Consider the following 17,622-nt stretch of genomic DNA (forward strand, 5'->3'; position numbering starts at 1 on the left):
ATGATTTTCCCCATAACCCCTCAGAGAGCCACAGAAATGAAAGCAGAGCAGTCAGTCCCTGAAATTTAGGTAGGTGGGCTACAGGACCAAAAGCAAGTGTCATTATATGCAGTACTAGAATATTTTTCAGCAGTGTCCTGAGATGCTATAGAGCAGCAAATGGGCAGCCATGTTCAAGCACCTTACTACCAATTATTACCACAATTAGGAAAGTCATCATAAAACCTACTTTCTAAAGTAAATGAGACTTATTTGACTGAGTAGCTTCTTCCAGTTTTCACCCTTTCTTTCCCCTTCCTCTGAAAGTTTCAATCTCACTGGTGAATTTCAATCAGAGGGGCAGACCTCAAAGAAAACATTGCAAGTTTCTGGCAAATGAAGGAAAATATTCAGGTGAATATTTTCAACAGAAGGTTGACAGTGGTATCATGTGTTCACATATATTACCTAGCTGGAACCTATAAGGTGGGAAATGATGCTCTGAAAAATCTCAGATTACTGTAGAAATAGGAAATTTTTTGTGCTTTGTGTTGGGCTGGATTGTGGGATTTTTCCCTCTAGTGAAGAGGTATCTTATTGGTAAAACTGATAAAATAAATTTTAGAATGGTTTTGTTTTCCTGGATGTCTTGAACCAGATTATAATAATTACTGTCACTGATTCTTGTTGTTGCTTGCTAAAGACTGTCTCCCAAACTCACTCTTGCCCCTTCAAAAGCTGAAAGCTGTAATACACAGTTTTTCTTCTCTTGGGCCTCTCTCTGTATGCAATTAACAATTAATTAGGTTCTTATGTGAAGACAGATGGAAATGTAAACACAATATTCCAATTAACAGAAGGGAGGTCTTTCAGCAAAAGTGCCAGGGAATTCATTCACTTCATCCATTTGGCTGCATTCAAGCACAGAGTGCAATTTCCAGTTCAAAGGGCCTTTATTTTTTATCAGCTAGACTGATCTGAAAATCATCTGTTGTTTTCTGATGCTACAAAGCCCCACAAGCAGGTGTGGTCCTGTTCTTGACATCTTAGAAATAGGAGAGAAAAATAGTTAGAGTGTATATGAACATTCCAGTTATAAATATCTAAATGACAGTAAGTAAAGTAGAAAGTTTAATCAATAGTTAAGTATATCTAAAAGGAAAGTAAGCAGAAACAACAGGAAACATAAGTAAATATTTCATTCACAAAAAAAGAAAAAGGAAGTTTCCTCTTAGACATACTGTCAGCTTTTACTTCACTAAATAATAAAGTATGAAAATATCAATATTTTCAATCACATGTATCTATATATATGATATATGTCTGACTGAAGCAAAGGTCAGCAAACATTTAAAACTTCCTGTAAGACAGCACACTGTTTATGATTATTCAGTTAATTCATCCATCATGCTTTATTTATGCCTATAATAGTTAGTAACAACTATGATGGTTATGTAGGAATCAGTACAAAAGCAAGCTGCTGGGAGACAACATCAGCAAGGGAATCAAATCAAGCAACCACTGAAAGGAAGACACTTCAAAAGATACAGCTTCCAGAAGGCAGGACTAATCATACTCCCTTCTCTGAAATTTGGTCAGTGGCCAATTGAGTTTTAAACTGTGTGCATATACGTATATGCAGAATCATTGTAATTTCTTTAATTTGTACACCATTTTTTTAATTTTAAGCCCCTTCAATATCCTCACCTACTTCCTTTCAGTCGTGAACCTTTCTTCCCTATTGCCCCCTTCAAAATCCTTCTTTTTCTTGGTTGTGTCATTTCATTATTCCCCCACTTACACAGATGCTGCAGTGCCCTACACCAGGCTGCTTGTCTGGTCCCTCCAGTAGCTCTCCAGGGAAGCAGCCAGCCTTGTCCTCATTACTCTGCAGCCAGTGAGGTGGGACCTCTCTGCTGGATTCACCACGGTGGCTTTGGTTTGCCATTTAGTCTGCAGTGACAAAGCAGACGTCTAGAGAGGAATATCGAGACAGCACCAACTGCAACCTTTCCATACACTATTATTTCTTTCCCTGTTTCTTGATCTTCCTTTTTGCTTTGCTGTACCTCTCTTTGATCTCCCAGATGCCTTCCATATAAATAGTCTGTCCATAATTATTTTTTATGTTTTGGTTACAGTTCTGCTACCTCCATACCCGAATTTGGTACTTCTGATACCATTACCTGTAGGTACAAAAATGCTGTTAGTGAGGATCTTCTTGTTACTTTTCTAAGTCCATGAGAGACTTTTCTCTCTCACAGAAGAGGTAGCAGGGAATGTAAACAACCAAGCCACCTGCAACCTTGGAAAGTCTTGTTTATGGTATAGTAGAAAATATTTTGATAATGGATGTTTTAGGATTTTGGCCAATCACCCCCAAGGGGTGGCTGGTCCTTTGTCCAATTAGGCTATGAAGAAAAAAGTCTATAAAAGAGTTTGTAAAATAATTAAATAAATCAATCTTGCTGCACAATTCCTGCCTGCTGGATCTTCTCCTCCTCCTCCTCCCTATGGCTGCGGGACACGGTGATATACCTTAGGAACCAGGCCTGCGGTAATGATTACCTAGTTCACCCTGATCATATATGGCTCTGTTGACATGATTTGGTGCTGCTGCCCTGTAGGAAGGTTCACTCACTTACTTCTCTGAAATTTGACAATCAGTCACAAAATTCCCCTTAACCACCTGCAAAACCTAGCCATCTCATAGCACTCTGGGTAACTTTTGTCAGCTTCTGACTGTTTTCATCACAGCCAGCAATTTTTCATCTCATGTCCTGTGGCATCTCATGTTCTGTTCAGTCATGTAGACCACAGGTCAGCACCTATCATTTTCTCACAATCCTAACAGCATACATAACACTAAAGACAGATGTCTACCAATGCTTATCAGTACAGATACAAATCTATCACCACATCAGGGAAGAGAAACTAAAAGCATCCATCACTGAAGCCTGCACTTTGATGATCTGTTCATCTGACAGCACTGTGAACTGGCATGGTGTGCAGCAGAATCTAATCAACATCAAACTACTGGCCTTTTATTGCTCAGCAAAATGCAGAATCAGAAAGCTCCCTCAAGGTTTTTCAGAGCCTTTATATTTCCAGAGACATTTTTTTTTTTTTACCTTGGAGAAAAGTAGACATTCCTAGCTATTTCTGTCAAAGAAAACCTGTATGAATGTTCTACCAGGTTACAGCACAGGGTTCACAAGTTTCTGTTCCATACAAATTCTGTGCTGGGTTAATGTATAGGCCCCTGTGTGTGGCTATAACATGCAGGAAGCCTGGATGACTTCTTAGTGGTTGATTCCAGACAGCATTAAGTAGCTCAAAGGTCTAGCACAAGGTAGATAAAAATATTCTCCCATGGCTATATCCACTCAAATTTTTATACCCCAACACACTTCCATTTTCCTCTTTAATCCTTCATCTTGTCCAAATTAAGTGTTAATAGCACAAAAGAACAATTTAACATCACCTTAACAAGAATTCAAGATAACTAGGAAGTGCAAAGATCCTTTCTCATACAGTCAAGAATTAAATTTGCAGGAAAGCTGAGACTTGCTGGCTCTAATTGCTGTTACTAGGCATCCTGCCAATTCTCTCACAGGAGGCTCTGCTACATACTCTATATAGAGCAACAGGGAGGTGGAATGGGAAAAACCTGTTCTTATCCTGTGTCAGTTCCTCAGCTGGTATGAATCAACATAAAGCCACTGACACATGAGGATCAAGCTACCAGCCTTCCTGAACCTCAAAAAAGCTTGTTTTCTGTCATCTTCAAGTACTCCCAAGCAGCACGGCTCATGGGGAGAAGCTTATCTGACTTGCATTAAGAAAATTATTGGGGAGACTATTTAACATCTGTTTTGAGAGAGGATTCAATACTATGATGAGACTTGGGCTCCTCTCAAGAGTTTTCTTTGGTGAGCACAAGGACACTAATTGTTGGGAGTCTTTGATCCTGTGTTAAAGTTGGCAAGTTTTTGCCTTGTCATGGTTCCAGCTTAAAGACCTGGGACCTGAGTAGGTTGCAGAAGAAATCAAGATGCAGTTAACACCAGCCCTTTTACATCTGTTATCTCCACTTCACAGATGATAAGCCATTGCAGAAAGATCATGAAACATACTGAGACATCTGAGAACAATGAGTTGAAGTACTACCTTAACTAAACCTGGAATTTATTCTTAAGTAGAATAACATAATTTCTGCCTTCCTAAAGGCAAGCCTTACTTCAGAAAAGCTGTTACCTGCTCTCCAAGGTGAAAGAACCCTTACGATATCTCCAGTGATTTACTTTGTCTCTCATAATCTATCTCCATTAAAACAGGGATCTGCTTGTTTGTTGTACCCTCGATATGTCAAAGAAAGTGATTTTATGGTATAAGTGGCCTTATAAGTTCTAAATTATAGAGATTCTTTCTCTACTTGACTAATCAAAGAAGTGACCTCTTTTAGTCCAGCTCACAGCGAGTAATTCTACACTCTCCTATTTGTCTAATTCACTAGCACACATCTTGGAACTAGAACAGAAGCTATGTTGCTACTGTAGAAAAATCAACAAATAAATTTAAAAGTGATCCAGATTTTACACCAGTCTGAATTGCAAATATCAGAATCAAGAGTGTGAAATAGATTGGCTGTGTTGGGCTACAATTGAATAACTTTAGAAACTGTGTCATAAACTATTACTATTTTGAAAGAATGTGGCACATGCAGAGTTATATGGAAGGCAGATGCAAAATTTGTTTCCAGCTCCTATGAGGTGTTTCACTGAGAGCCCCTCTCCCCTCTGTTTGAGAAGCAATCCTGTCTGGGATGTGTGCCATGTGGCAAAGTAGAACACACCCATTTTTTATATTGACAGTTTCTCAACTTCTACAAGCAGCAAATTAATCATGAGGATTTAATTGGGTTTGGCCATACGACTATGAGGATAGTTCTGGCCCCAGCAATAAAGAACTGGCAGACCAATTCATTAGATACACAGCTGGTATTTCAGTCACAATTTAAGTAAATGTTGAGCTTGGTATCTTCCTTTTCTTATTATCCCAACAGCCATTTCTGTCAGCAGTATCCAAGGGTACCTACACGGAATTATGAGCTTCATTACTTCCTTCATTCAGCATCACACAGTGGGAAACTTATATTGAGCATAATCTACACTAAATTCTGCCACTCAGAAGAACAGTTGTACGCACATTAATAATTTGATTATGTATATATATATATATGTGAATATACTTAGGTGCAATACTCCAGTCTAGTCTCCTGGAGTGTTTTATGAAGGGCAGGCATTGGCATAGTTAGTGCTTATGGATGGGGCTTATATGAGCTTTAGTGAACTTAGTGAAATTAGAAAAAGTATCTTTTGAGCAGAAAGGCTGAGAGGAAGTGAAGCAGGTGAGTTCCAGTGAGGTGCGGCACAGCGCATCACCTGTTTACACCAAGCAATTACTGCTAATTGTATGCACCTGTAATGCTAAATGTATGCACCTGAGACCCAGGTGTCATTTAAGCCTGAGGAAGGAGCAGCACAGTTCACTGCCTAAGAGCAGAGGACAGCACTGTGATACATGGACTAGCATCAAATTATTTCCCCCTGCTACTGCCTCATTTCTCATGGTTGTGACTGAGACCCATGCTGTAAAGTGAGATCACAGCTATTTGTTGCTTCCTTGAACTGCAGGGGGCAGAATGTCTGTCCTGATTTGCACCACAAATGAAAAAAACAAGTGAATTGAGGAATAAATTTACTGTAGGTTGAAAAGAGAGAAAGTTACTCACCCAAACTTTTTAGTTCATGGCACATCTTCTCCCTACATATTTAACTACACACTAGACCTGTTGCCAGGCTCACTGCATTTCTGCTTTTCAGCACTGCATCCAGGGATGCTCCTCATTAGACCCCTGTGTGTTTGCTCTGTATGTCACATGGAATCCAGACACCTATGTGTGGTCTCCCAGAGGTGGTACCTGGTGCCTAGGGTCTCCAAGTGGAGCTGCTCCCAACCCCAAATCTCCTGCCCTTTCTTCCTCTCTCCTCTTCCTCTCTGTCCCTTTACAACTCTTTATTACTGACCTTCTGGAAAATATTCACTGCTGTGTCAGTCCCATTTCACAAGCTGTTCAGTGCAGCCTGTGCCATGGTTAATGAATGCCCCAAGCAGACAAGAGTCAAAGTATCAACAGTCCCTGAGGTCTACTGCCTTATCTAGCCCTTGAGTCATTTCTCTTTGTCTTCATCACCTGACCTCTGAAGGATGATCTTCTGTGAGCTCTGCAAACCAAACCAGAATACTAGCACTAGAGCCTTCTTTAACCCTCCTGCACTGATAGGTGTTAAATATCAAGTGGTGCACATCGCTGGCATCATCTTCTCAGCAGCCTCCTTCAGCACCCACCAAATACATAAGTAGTGCTTCCAGACCTTCCTGAGCTTCCTACCCCCTCAGGGAAGTTGCCCAAGGGCAGCAGCTGCTGCACAGTCTCATCATTCAGGAAAACAAGTCCACAAGGGCTTTCAAACACAAAAAAAGTCTCTAGAGAGACAAGGAGTAAGAGACTGTGAATCATAAACACACCTGTTCCACTGAAGTTTTCAGTTTTTTAAGAATGTCCTAACTTTGCTGTTTTTCTTAATCTGTTATGTGATTCACTTTTCTTTATTCAGGCTTGTTCCTCAAGAATACTTTAGAGTCAAATAGATGTCTTCTGGGTTTTCTGTATGCAACAGCTTCATTATAAAAACAGGAGAGAGACATTGAGGCTAATCATTTAGTAAGAAGCAACTCTGTGTGATATGCACTAGAGCATTGAAATCAGATACAGAAATTCTGAGGACTTTCAGTGTAAGTTAGACTTTTGCAAGTTCTTTCATGCACCTTTTTATTATGAGGTGCTGATATTAGCTTATAGAATTTGAAAGCTGGAGAGAAAGGTTAGCAAGAGTTAAGTGGCACTATTCACTGGATTTACTTAGTTTATAGCAGAGAATTCTGTACAAATATTTTACTTGTAGCATCTGTATCCAAATTGATGGGTAAGAAGCTAAAAAATGAAGAAAACCCAGGAAGTCCTACTGCTATAACTGCATGCTATTAAACTGTGGTAAGCCAGAGAGCAGGTATTAGATAATTGGACTAAAAGATTACTTAATGGAAGAGAGATGCCTGATTTTTCCAGACTTGTGAAAATGGGAAACTCAGCTATTGTGAGATCACCAAAGACAAGTACATTAAATGTTTAAATGAGAAATATATTTTAAATATCCTTAACCCCCCGCTACTTTATTTGCACATATAATTTATATTATTTACCTATAAAACTCAGCCAAGAAGGTAACTAGGCAGCAGTGAGGAACTGCAATGCTGATAGTCTCTTCATCTTTTACTTCAACTACAGAAGAACCTAAATATTCTCCCTTATATATCACTTTCAGTTAGATATTTTTTTCCCAGACTGAAAATGTCATAAGAATGTTTCCCAATAGTCATTCAATCCCACTTAGTATTGGAGCATTTATATTGAATTCTCTTGTTTATGTTTTAATATACACTACATATTAGTATCAGAAAAATAAAGGTAGCCGCAAGGGATCTAAGAAGCAACAAATTGCTGAACTTTCAATATCTGCCTTTAATTGCACATATGGTTTTTGATAATGATTCCTTATTTCTTTGTGGTTGAAAGAAGTAGGATGAAAAAGTATTTTCTGACAGAAAAACAAGCCTAAAAATTAGGACAGAAAGTAAAACCCACGCAGCGGTAGACCACCAAAATAAAGTTGAACTTCATAGATTGATGCTTATTTTAAACCAGACTTAATAACAATCAGGAAGTAATTTGTGGATTCTAGTCAAACAGTGAAATATCTACTAGTCCTTTAAATTTTTTCATAGATATGTTGGTATTTATTTCATTTGAATATTTTTAGAAAAATACTTGTATTATTTTAAAACCATTTCTAAGGGCTTCCCTTTTTATCTTAGATAAGTATTCATTTTTTCCCTTCTTCCACTGTTCCTATAAATCTAAAAGGTTCTTTTCTTCTGACTATGACAGTAATGTGAAACATCATTGGAAGAGCTCACTTAATGCTACTTGAAAAAAATACATTTTTTAAAATCTGGACAAATAAAAGTACTCAATGCACATATCGTTTTTACTTGCATATTGAGTCCAGTTTTTCACTCTGCCCATTAATTCTATTTTAAAGGAGTTTGGAAAGGACATTTTCTCTTTTTCTTGAGGAAATCACTGAGTACACACTGTGAATGTACACATTTTAGCACTTCTGCTTCAATTACAGTGTGATGTGTTATGATTTAGTGATTAGTCATCTTGTTTTACTCAAGCTTATCCTGTTACAAAAACACTACACAACCTTCTTCATGGGAACATTGTGAAATTAGGTATCAAGAAAATAGTGTCTACATGAACTCAAAGCGATTTAAATGCATTTGAGTTTTACAGACCACATGAGAAGTGGTTCGGAAAGGCACACAGCCCTCTCAGAGAACTGTAGGCCTAAAGATGCAGGGTTTAGATCTTTTTGCAAAAGTGGTTGTAAGTTGGTCTTGTCAAGATCAGATATGCCTGCATCTGTGATAATGCTGGTGTCACGATTCATTTTCTAAACAGAAAACTGAGAAAGATTATCAAAATCCTGGTGCTGTAGAAGGCAGTGGTAGCCCCACTACTGGCTCCACAGGCAATCAGTACTTTGTTCCAGAGATGCTGACTGCCTGTTAGACAGCCAGAAAATAAACCATGCTAAAATGGTACCTTTGCCTAGATGGTATCCTGTCTTTCAGAAGTCAGAAGAACACTATGAAAACTTTTAAACTTCTAAGAGAATCTCATTGCTTTAAAATTCTAAAGTTCTTTGAGCTGCCACTTTGAAGGAGGGACCACCAAGGCTTCTTGCACTAGAATCATTGTTGTCTAATTAATGTTTTAGGAAGTTTAGAGAAAATTATATTGCTTTTTGGTTTTGTTGATTTTATAGTACAGCTTAAAATACACTGTTTAATGTTCAGGAAGAGTCCCATTTTCTTGGAATTTCGACATACTGTGGTCAGCAGGATGCATACATCTTTGTGAACAACAATATGTTTTCAGAAACACTTGAATTTATTGTCATCTGATACATAAAGTAATTTCATTAATTAACCAGTTTTTATTGCCTTCACAAAATCTCTTTATAAAAAGCTGAATTGGTTATCTAAGAGGTTTATCAGTTAAGGGTGTCAGATTCTTTCTTCTATCTGAATAAAATCATACTCGCTTAGCTCTTCTAGCTTTACATCACGCTAAACAGACAGTATAGATGCTTACAGAAAACCAGCTTACAGGCTAACCTTTAATTAACTTCCTCCTGCAGTAGCCATGAACAACAAGCCGAGGCTAAAGTCTCTGTTGGTATGTAAATCTGGCATCTAACAAAAATGTATTGATCTTTAAATTAGCAGAGAGGCAGCTTCCTAAATTCTACTTTGTGTGTTAAGCTCTAAAATCTTTGATATAGGGAACAGCTAGTGGTTTTAGGATATCATCCATGGAAGAAAGAAGGTCTGTCAAAAAGCAACTTACTTCAAGCTCCCTACTCTGGAGCTCACGATATCACTGAAATTGTAGCAGAAGCCTATGGCAAGAAATGCCTGACAGCATTTCAACAAACAGTTGTGATGACTCACTTACTCCCCTGGGTAAACTTCACTGATGCAGCTGTGATGTGCAGTGTAAGTGTTCTTGATATTGAAATCTCCTATCACAAAAATGGACAATAAATTACTGCTTCTATCACTGGTGAGTGCAATAATATGTTTTATTGATGAGCGACATTGCAATTGCAATTTTTTATAGAAGGTTAATCATGAGCAACATAAGCTATCACTTGACAGTCAGCGGACAGGGATGCACCTCTACGAATTTCATTTTTGAATTTTATTCAGAGAAAAAAGAAAAACTTTCTCTAGATCTGCTCTCAGATTTTCTTCTTTTGGTAGCCAAAAAGAGTGACTGTTGCTTAAAAAGGTAAAAGTAAGAAGTTGAAAATAGTGGTTTAATGTCTTATTGAGAGCTGCTTCTATAGCTAAAGGAGTTTTGTTCCATATCCTACCAGAGTCCAAGCTAACAAATACAACATGTATTACATGTATCATGAAATGTATTCAACTAGATCAAGAAGCAGTGAACATACTGATTTCAGGAAAGAAGGGAAAAGTATAAGGTTGTAGAGCGCAGACTGAGACAAGAAAATACAAAGAAGCTGGTCTCCAAGGAAATCTAGAGAAAGAATGAGAAGGAATGGAAATTAGAGATTAGTGGGTACAGAGGTGAGAGAGCTTTTCCAAAATCTGACCAGGTTATCAGTGGCAGGAGTGGAGGAAATGGAGAGGAATAAAGTTGGTACAAAACCACGGTGTTATAGTATTTGTCTTTTTTTCTTCCTTTCTTAAGGGAACAGCATACCTCAGTCCCTTTCTGTTTTTATTGATGGCTGCTGTGTGACATGTCTGACCAACAAAATCTGAAAGCAGAGGGCTACAAGGTAAAGGTCATTTGATGTTCAGCATGATAACAGTAAGGTGGGAGGCAGGTTCAGCGACAAGAGCCAGCTCTTCCATGCAGAGCACATAATTGTTTCTCCTGTTGATCCTTATGATTGCAATTTGAATAGCAGAACAGCAATAATGCCCCCTGACCCTGAGGCACTGCATAAGCAGTGAAGTCACATTAGAGTGAAGCACCACAGAAACTAATGGGGAAACTAGACCTTCTGTGTAAACATGTATCTTGAAACTAGTCCTCCATGCCCTGTCTCATCTACCACAGAGGAAGGTTCCAGAGGAGATGGGCAAGGCTGAGGTTCTCACAAAATTTTGGGAAGACTACATGAAGTGAATAACCACAACATTACAAAGAATCAAGGGGGACTGGAGGATGACCTTTGTTCTGGATAGAATAGAATAGAATAGAACCCCTTCAGCTGGGAGAGACCTACAACAATCATCTAGTCCAATTTCCTAACAAACTCAGGACTGACCAGGTTAAAGCCTGTTATTAAAGGCATTGTCCAACCATCGTAAACTCTGACAAATCTGAAGTATTGACCACCTCTCTAGGACCTCTGTTCCAGTGTTTGACCACTCTCTCTGTAAGGTCTCTTTACTATTTCTCTAAAGAAATAGTTCCTAATGTCCAGTTTAAACCTCCCCTGGTGCAGTTTTGAACCACTCCCACATGTCCTGTCACTGGTTGCCAGAGAGAAGGGCTCCTCTCCCCTTCTGCTTTCAGCCCTTTTGCCAGCCACCCCTCTGAACACATCTAGGGCCCTTCACATCTTTCTTAGTTTGTGGGGCCAGCACTGCACACAGCTCACAAGGTGAAGTGGCAACAGTGCTGAATACAGCAGGATCACCACCTCTTTTGACCATTTTTTGATGCTCCCCAGAATGCAGCTTGCCCTCTTGGCTGCCCAGCCACACTGCTGCCAAACAGCACCCCAGATCCTGTTCTGCAGGGCTGATCTCCAGCCACTCTTCTCACAGTTCATACTTGTGTCCTTAGTCACTCTGCCACAACTGCAGAATAAGGCACTTGGACTTGTTTAATTTCACACCATTAATTATTGTCCAATGCTTCAAACTATCTACATCCCTCTGCAAGGCCTCTCAACTCCCAAGAGAGTCAACAGCACCTCCCAGTTTGGTATCCCTTGTTAATGGCATGTTCAATTCCTTCACCTAGATTGTTGATAAATATATCGAACAGAACTGGTCCTGGAATTGAGCCCTGAGGAACACTGCTGTTGGCTGGTCATCAGCCAGGTGTAGTCCCATTCACTACAATCCCTTGAGCACTGCCCTTCAGCTAATTTTTCACCCAGAATCATGAGCCTGTTCATTCCACAACTGAAAAAATTGTTCAGAAGGGTGTTGTGCATCAAAATCCTTACTAAAATCCAGAAAAACTACATCTTTCCCTTCATCCACAAAGTGGGTGACCTTATCATAGAATATCAGATTTTAGTTAAATAGGACTTCACTTTTGTGAACATGAGTTAACTGTGTCTGATGATTGCATTGTTCTTTAAATGCCTTTCAATAGTATCCAGTATAACCTTCTCCATAATTTTTCAGGAACTGAGGTTAGACTCACAGGTCTGTAGTTCTTTAGGTCTTCCCTCATGCCCTTTTTGTGGATTGCAATAACTTTGGTAGCTCACAGTCAGCAGGGACCTCCTCAGACTCCCAAGACCTTTGGTAGATGATCAAGAAATGTGATAAAATCCTAGAATCATTACAGCTGGAATAGACGTCCAAGATCATTAAGTCCAACTCTGACCAATCACCACCATGTCAACTAAACCAAAGCATTAAGTTCCACATCCAGTCATCTTTTAAACACTGCAAGGGATGGTGACTCTACTACATCCACTGGCATCCTGTTCCAATGCCTGACAACCCTTTCAGTGAAGAAATTCTTCCTGCTGTCCAACCTGAAATTTCCCTGACACAGCTTGAAGTCATGTCCTTTTTTCCCTGTCACTGGTTGCCTGGGAGAAGAGACCGACCCCCACCTGGCTACAGCTTCATGTCAGGTAATTGTAGAGAATGTTTATGTCTCCCTTGAGCCCCCTTTTCTCCAGGCTAAACAACCCCAGCTCCCTCAGCTGATCCTCATAGGATTTATTCTCTGGAGCCTTCACCACCTCCATTGCCCTTCTCTGGACTTGCACCTTCTTGTAGTGAAGGGCCCAGAACTGGGCACAGAACTAGAGGTGTGACCTTACCAGTGCTGAGGACATTGTCCCATCACATCACATTGTAACATCCACTAGTTCCTTCAGTACCCTGGAATGAAAATATTAGGGTTTTTTAATGGAACTTTGTTAGCTGAGTGTATCAGCCATTTGTATCTGCTGAAAGAATCAACCAGTTACTCTCAGCTGAGTGTACCAACGCAGTGTTTAGCTGTTTGTCTCTAAGTTTGCCAAAAGAGCGTGAATGTCTTCCTACAAGCATATTACACAGACCAGTGATGAAAATCATGTTTCATGTGAGTCAACTCTAGATCACAATTGCTACTCATTTCTAAGAGTACTTTTTACCTGTACCCTGATTTAAATCCATTGCTGTGTCCCCCTGCTAAATTAATATGCCACCTAATATGTATGTTTCAGAGCCAGTCTTATTTTTGTCCCATTTAACTGAATCATTTTCTATTGATCTCCTGGACATGTTGCAAGACCAAAGGCTACCCTCACAGAATGTACTAAATATGTATTTAGGAGACCGAAATTTTGTTAGTAGTATACAAATATATTCTGAATATATTAATATGTGATCTTTATAAGTTCTCAGTAGAGTCCAGTGGACTTTGAAGCATGTATTTGTTCCTATTCTAGTTTCTCACAAATAATGAGTTCTTTTAATTTAGAGGGGAACTGCCTCCACCCAGACATTTCTTATTGTTATCTCTAACTGCTGCCAAAAAGGTTCAGGATTTCTAGAGGTATTATAAGATGTTTTAATTTCAGGCTAAAAAAAAATGCCTCTTATAATTTTGTTCTGGCATTCAAGGAATATCAGAATATTAACATTTTTATATCTGTTAATTAGAATGGGTTAATGGGAATGTTAGCATTTCTGAGTCTTATTGAAAAAATTAAAAAGTAATCTAAAGAGAAGAAATTCACAGTAGTGTCTAATTTTGAACTTACTGCAATCTTGGGCAAGAAAAGAAGTCACTATAAAAACATTTAAATGCTGTTTAATTCTATTGGTGTATCTCTGCAAGGATATCAAAATACATTAAATTAATGAAAGCTTACTTCTATAGAGGAATGGACAAATCAAATGGGTATTTCTAGTGGCAGAAGACATCCTGATCACCCATCTTCTGTGGGCTTTTTTCCATTTTGCCTTTCTCCACATTCCCCCATGCAGACGAGTCAGATATGTGGAAGGCCTTGGTTTTTACCTGCTGATAGAGGTGGCGTAATTCCCCTTCCCTTCATAGGTGAAAGACTGGAGCCTATCCAGGTCATTAGGACCAAGCAGAATAATTAGCCAACAAAAACAAAAGGAAACAAAAAGGAAGATTTCTTTATCAGCAGTAAAATAGTTTTTTGCACAGTCGACCTGGTTTGTTCTACACAGCCTGCCACAGGCTTAAGATACCTTCACTGTCACTTCTCCAACAAAGGACAGTGTGAAGCTTGGCTGAGAAGGGGGAATGAAAACAGTAGAGTGCTGACTTTATATCTGGGTACAAGAATATGGCGTGCTGATCCAGTCCCCAGCACAACAAAAAGGACATTGTAAAATGAATAACATCCTGGGAAGTACTTCCAAAATTGATAGGACTTGGCTGGTCTCCCCAGATGTGAGAAAAACTTGATGAAGGCAACTATTTTTATTTTTCTCATTGTGATATGGGGAGACTACAATGAAAACCCTACCACTAGAGAAAAACCTGTAGCTGTAGTGCAGGTTCAGGACCAAGATGAGCAGACAGGGACAGAGATGACTCCTGGCTTGCTTCTCAGGCTGGTTGCTACGAATCCCACAAACCTAGCTCCTAGGGAAGGGTGGAGGAGGTAACGATGCCAGCTGGTAATACTGAATGACATATGCTATTTCTGCTTAAGCTGTTTGCTCAAGGGATTTTAGAGCAGGCCATCTGCACAAAAAGGTTGTTCACGGTAAGCATATGTATCTAGCATGTGTCACTCCTGTACTGCCTAAACAAGTGGCAGGACAAAGGTGACTGAGTGACTTCTGATAAAGGAAGAAAATAACAATTGCATGAGTTATGACGAGATTAAAGACCTAGGAAGAATAATTTACCTCACTAAAAACAAATGTAGTACTGTGGATTTCTGTATTTTAAATGGAATGATGACTTAATAGTTTGGAACACAAAATTAGGTATTTTTCTTACAAACAGAAGTGTATAGGGATAATATGAGTTTAAGTGAACTATGATTTGTATCCTGTAGCAGATTCATGCTGTGTGGAAGACATTGGGATTAAGGGCCTGAAACTAATGTCATAGTTCCCACTGTAAAAATAGAAATGTATCTCTATCTGAGTCAGCTGCAAATCCTCATCTTAAAGGAAAAGGTTATTGCCATTCTAAATTTAATGTCGATGCTTGATAAATTAAGCAAGGAATAATCTGAGGACAATTTACATCAGGTGGATTTGAAAGCCATCTTCTTCTTGTCTATCGTTTGCTTTTTTATGTAGATGTTTCGCCTGTCTGCCTCCTCTAACAGTTTCTTCCTACTTTCCTTTCCCATGTCAGTTCCATCAGCCATTGACCAAGCTTGAACAGGACTGCAAGCCTACTCACTTATCTCTGTCAAAACCCCACTACTTTTCCTGCATGCTACATAAAGCCATCTTAGAATCACAGATTCGTGGAACAATCAAGGTTGGAAAAGACCTCTGAGATCATCAGGTCCAACACTGCCAAGTCCACTAAGTTCCACATTTAATTTATTTTGACTGCTCTGAGGGATGGCAATTCCAACAATTTCCTAGATATCCTGTTCCAGTGCCCGACCACCCTTTCAGTGAAGAAATTTTTTCTAATATCCAACCTAAAACTCCCCTGGTGGTACTTGAGTCCATGTCCTCTTCCCCTGTCACTGGTTGCCTGGGGGAAGAGACCAACCCTCACCTGATTACAGCCTCCTTTCAGGGATTTGTAGAGAGCGGTAAGGCCATGCCTGAGCCCCCTTTTCTCCAGGCTAAACACCCTCAGCTGCTTCAGCTACTCTCCATATGACTAATTCTCCGGGCCCTTCACCAGCTCCTTTGCCCTTCTTTGGACATACTCCAGCACCCCAATGTCTTTCTTGTCTTGAGGGGCCCAGAACTGGACACAGAACTCAACGTTCTGTCTCAGCAGTGCTGAGTACAGGCGGACAGTCACTGCCCTGGTCCTGCTGGCCACACTATTACTGATACAGGCCAGGATGCCACTGGCCTTCTTGGCCACCTGGGCACACTGCTGCCTTGTGTTCAGGTGCTGTTTTCCAGCATCCCCCTTTTCTGCTGGGCAGATTTCCAGCCACTCTGCCCCATCTGTAGCTGTGCACAGGGTTGTTGCGACCCAAGGGCAGGACCTGACACTTGGCCTTACTGAATCTCATACAATTGGCCTTGGCCCATTGATCCAGCCTGTCCAGATCCCTCTGCAGAGCCCTCCTGCCCTCCAGCAGATCAACATTCTCACAAAACTTGGTCCTCTGCAAATCGACTGACGGTGCACTCAATCATCTCATCCAGATCAATGATAAAGCTATTAAACAGAACTGGCCCCAAATGCAAGGGCATCTTGGTACACGATCCTGTGTTGCTGTGAGCAGAAATGCAAATTCTCTTTGTTTTTAAAATTACCATTTCACAGATCAACTTTGATCTTCTTTCTTATTTGACCTCTATCTTTTCCACTTTACTCAAAGCACTTCTTATTGCGGATATTGCTTTGCTTCTTTCCCTGACAGCTTATTTCTTCTTTTCTCAGTCAAGGAGCATTTGAAAAAGTGGCAAACTGTGGACATCTATTGTACTAAACCTGAGAGGTTTTTCTGCATTCACTGAGATTAGACTGTAGCAATTTTAAATACTAAATAATTGATTTTGGAGGTTACTAAAGGCAGAAGAAAGCAGCTTCTCAAATGTAGCATCTTCAAAAGAAATTACATTTACAAAGGTCATCAGTAATTCTGCTATCATTACCTCACACTGATCACTGTATTGCTGCTATACTACTATCAGAGTAAAAAGATGAAAAAAGATCACATTCAGTAACCCCAAAAGAGAAAAAGAAAAAAGTTTGGTTTTTTGAAACCCAAGAAATTGGTTTCAAACCACAATCACTAAAATTATCCATGGATTCATTGACACTAATTTAAAATTGTGGTGAACTTCTGAACTACAAAACAATAAAAACTTTTCGTTATTTAACTGTCTATCTCATCATTTTATGAAAATGAAAGATATTTAATGTGTAAAAATATTTTTATTAACAATTCTTGAAATCTTATGAGTTTTACGAAGCTATTTAAAAATTCTCTTCCAGTGTTATAAGAAACATAATTGTGCTTACAGTTATTACAGAAATGTTCAGACAGGTTTTTTTGTGTGTTTTTAACAAAAATCCTAAGTCTAAACAGCAAAACAGATCCATTCCCAGGAGCTACTTTATGTTTCTTAAAAAAACACGGTTTTCACTTCTTTAATTACAAGAATAAGCTTCTTTTAAAAATCAGGTCCTTCGATAATGGGGAACTGTATACATTTAAAAAACATATTTGTCGTTAATGTAGTTCAGGAGTGGTATGCACTTGTACGGGGAAGCTGAGTATGATCATATTAAATGAATATATTTTTCACTTGATTATTCTTCTGTGTTTGTCATATAAATTGGAAAGAGGAAAATAATTTTCTCTGTTGGAGCATAAAACAAATTAGACATAATGGCACATAAAAAGCAAGCCATAATCACACTCTTGAAAACGAATGCATTTTACAGGATATGTAGCCATTAAGGCAGTCACAACATTTTAAACCTACTCAGTTCAACACACCTGCAATCTATTCACTTTCTGATGG

This window comes from Corvus brachyrhynchos, unplaced genomic scaffold (genome assembly GCF_000691975.1).
Source record: "Corvus brachyrhynchos isolate BGI_N302 unplaced genomic scaffold, ASM69197v1 scaffold22, whole genome shotgun sequence".
Lineage (NCBI taxonomy): Eukaryota > Metazoa > Chordata > Aves > Passeriformes > Corvidae > Corvus > Corvus brachyrhynchos.